The sequence below is a fragment of the Nicotiana tabacum genome, chromosome 24 (genome assembly GCF_000715075.1).
Source record: "Nicotiana tabacum cultivar K326 chromosome 24, ASM71507v2, whole genome shotgun sequence".
NCBI classification, from domain to species: Eukaryota; Viridiplantae; Streptophyta; class Magnoliopsida; order Solanales; family Solanaceae; genus Nicotiana; species Nicotiana tabacum.
Genome location: NC_134103.1, coordinates 83772408 through 83776146, shown reverse-complemented (window position 1 = coordinate 83776146; position 3739 = coordinate 83772408).

Sequence of the window (3739 nt, the reverse complement as noted above, 5' to 3'; positions counted from 1 at the left end):
AGTCCCTCTTCCTCCAGGTAAGAAGGCTATACCTTGTAAATAGGTATATAAAGTTAAACAGAAATCAGATGGCTCCATTAAGAGGTACAAAGCTAGGTTAGTAATAAGGGGGGATTCCCAGATTGAGGGTGTGGACTATACTGAGACATTTTCTCTAGTTATTAAAATCACCACCATTAAATGCCTTCTCTCCATTGATGCCAAAAAGGGTTGGACTATTTTTCAATTAGATGTCAATAATGCTTTCTTGCATGGTGACTTGCATGAAGAAGTTTATATGCATGTCTCTCCTGGTTTAACTGTGACATCAACTTCCTCTACCTCTCATTCCTCTACCTTAGTCTGCAAACCTAGAAAATCCCTTTATGGATTGAAACATTCCTCTAGGTAGTGGTTTCCTAAGTTGTGTGAATCCTTATTGTCTAAAGGGTATGTCTCTAGCAAAAATGATTACTCCTTATTTACTAAGTGTTCTGGAGATTCTGTTGTTGTTGTAGCTATTTATGTCGATGATATTTTACTAGCCGAGACTGATATAGTTGAAATGGTAGCCCTTAGATCCTTTTTGGACTCTCAGTTCAAAATTAAAGGTCTTGGACCAGTACATTATTTATTGGGACTTGAAGTTCATCAGACACCTCATGCTTACCTTATCAACCAGTTGAAGTATACACAGGATCTACTTCATGAGTTTAACTGTGGTTCCTTGACTCCTGTTCTCACCCCTTTAGACTTCTCAGTCAAGCTCTCTCTTAACGAAGGTGACTGTCTTCCAGATCCTTCTGTATATAGACGGCTTGTTGGCAAGTTGAATCTTTTACAACACACTAGACCGGATATTGCTTATTCAACTCAAAACTTGAGCCAATTTCTCAAGGATCCTAGGGTCTCTCACATGCTCAGTGCTATTCATGTTTTGCGGTACTTACTAAATGATCCTGGGCAAGGCATCTTATTAAACAACTCTCCAGATTTCTCTTTCGTTGTATATGTTGATTCTGACTGGGTTGCTTGTCCAATTTCCAGAAGGTCAGTTAGTGGGTTTTACATTACACTTGGGGGTTCTCCTGTCTCTTGACAATGCAAGAAGCAACAAATAATATCTCTCTCTTCTTCAGAAGCAGAGTATCACGCTCTGCGCAAAGTGTTTGCTGAGGTGTCTTGGTTGATTAGAATTCTTCATGATATGGGGTGTCCAGTTACTAAGCATGTTCCTATATTTTGTGATAGTCAATTCGCCATTCATATAGCCAAAAATTCGGTCTTCCACGAGCGTACTAAACACATTGAAGTCGACTGTCTCTATGTACATGACATGCTTCAGTCTGGGACTATTTCTCTCCATCATGTTTCTTCTGCTGGTCAGCTTGCTGATCTTCTGACTAAAGCATTATTTGGAGCTCCTTACCATCATTTGTTGTCCAAGCTTGGTGTCCAGTCGGCCTCCAGCTTGAGGGGGCAGATAGAAATACAACAGTCCAAGCCCAATCTACGGATCCAGCCTTAGTCAACCCTTCAGAGTTTAGTGTATCCTTTATAGTTTTTCACATGACCTTATATTGTAAATACATATAGGATATTTTGTATAGAAGGTTCCATATAGTTCATTTTTCTGATTACATAGAATAAAATAATATCTCTCTTTCTTCTTCTCAATTTGGGAATCTCGCCCAATTTCATTTCTCAAATTCCCTCGATTTTATGATGTTATCATTACCTGAAACAATCAACATGGCATCTCATCCTTCATTCAACAACTAGGGTCCTACTTTTCTATCAAAGATTTAGGGGACCTTCATTATATTCTTGGAGTGGAGTTCACCAGGTCATCCACTGGTTTGTTCATGTGACAACACAAGTGTGTCTAGGATATCCTTGAATTTTCTCAAATGTCCAGTGCTAAAGCTTCATCAACCCCAATGTCCATGAGCTGCAGTCTATCCTCCTATGATAGTGATCCCATTGATGATGTCAAGAGCTACAGGACTATTGTTGGAAAGCTGCAGTATCTCCTATTCACCCGTTCAGACATTGCATTTGTTGTTAACAAGTTTTCACAGTTCACTGCCTGTCCGACAGAGAATCATTGGCAAGGTCTTAAACATACTCTTCGATTCCTAGCTGGTACACCTAAAAATGGCCTCTTCTTTCATCGTCAATCACCTCCAATTTTTCATGCATTCTCAGATGCTGATTGGGGTAGACATTCATATATCTACGGGAGGTTATGTTTGCTTTATTAGTCTAAATCCCATCTCTTGGCCATCAATAAAGCAACGCTCAGTCTCTCTCTTCTCAACTGAGGCAGAATATCTAGCAGTAGCTAATAGTGCTGCTGAAGTTTGCTGGATGCTCAATCCGCTTCAAGAACTTCATGTTCAACCTCAGTCACAGCCAACCATCTACTGTGACAATGCTGGTGGAACATACTGTTGTGCCAATCCTATTTGTCACTAAAGAATAAAGTACCTTGAACTAGATTATCACTTTGTTTGAACGAAGATTCAGCAAAAACTACTTTGTGTTGCTCACGTATCATCACAGGACCGGTTAGCAGACATACTTATGAAGCCTCTTCCACGAGCTGCTTTTGGTTCATTATCCTCCATGATCGGTTTTCGCCTCGCCCCACCATTTTGTGGGAGCATATTAGGATAAAGTACTATTTTCCTGAATAATCTCTAGTTCTGTTGCATTCAAATGTAACCTTATCAGATAAGGAGTCTAGATTTCTTTATCACTAATATAGGATAACTATCAAGGGTTCTATCATAAAAAGTCAAAAAAAAGAGAATAAAGATAAATAGAATTCCTACACAATGGAAGATGCCATATCACCTTTCTCATTCCCAACTCTCTCTCTCTCTCTCTATATATATATATATATAGAGAGAGAGAGAGAGAAAAGTGCCAATGTCACGACCCCAAATTTCCTCCGAAGGATATTTCAAACTTAGAAAGCACACTAAAACTACTCAAGCGCTATATATATGTTTGTTTTTTCTGTATCTGTTGTTTGTACCATATCCAAAAACCAAGAATCCCTTAACCTCTTTATCTCCTTTTGGAATTCAGTTCACGATAGCGTTAATTTAACTAGCAAAATTACATTCTTGGCGGTATTTAGGCATTGGACTTTCTTTTTGGCCAACTCGGGCTATTATATATATATATATATATATATATATATATATATATAATAAATTACCAACTAAAGAAGAACAATAACATTGTTTATAGGGAGATCTTAGATCTCCCCTGCGCTATGATCAAGAGTGTTAATATTATAGTCCAAAATTTTCTAGAAAAGACAGTTCCTGAGATGTCTGCCGAAAAAGCTTGATATGCAAACACCAGAGGAACTGTCGTGAATCTTATTCTGTCAAAACATTCTTTGCTTGTACCCTCCTTTTCCATCAGGTCATCTACTTTGTTCGTCTCCCTGTAGTTATGCTTCATCACCACATCTCCTAGTGTTGGGATGATTGACCTGCATTAAAAAATGATTGAGTTAAATACATAGTTACCCGAGTTAAGCATTCTTATTACCTCAGTCGAGTCTGTGTTGATTTCCAGTGGTGTGAGCCATCTTTGGTCAGCCATATGCAATCCTTTTAGAACAACAAGGAGGTCAACTTGTGTATTTGTGATGTGTTGCAGGCTTCCCATGAAGCCCATGACCCAGCTTCCACTGGAGTTCCTGAAAACTCCTCCCACGCCTCCCTTACCAGGATTCCCA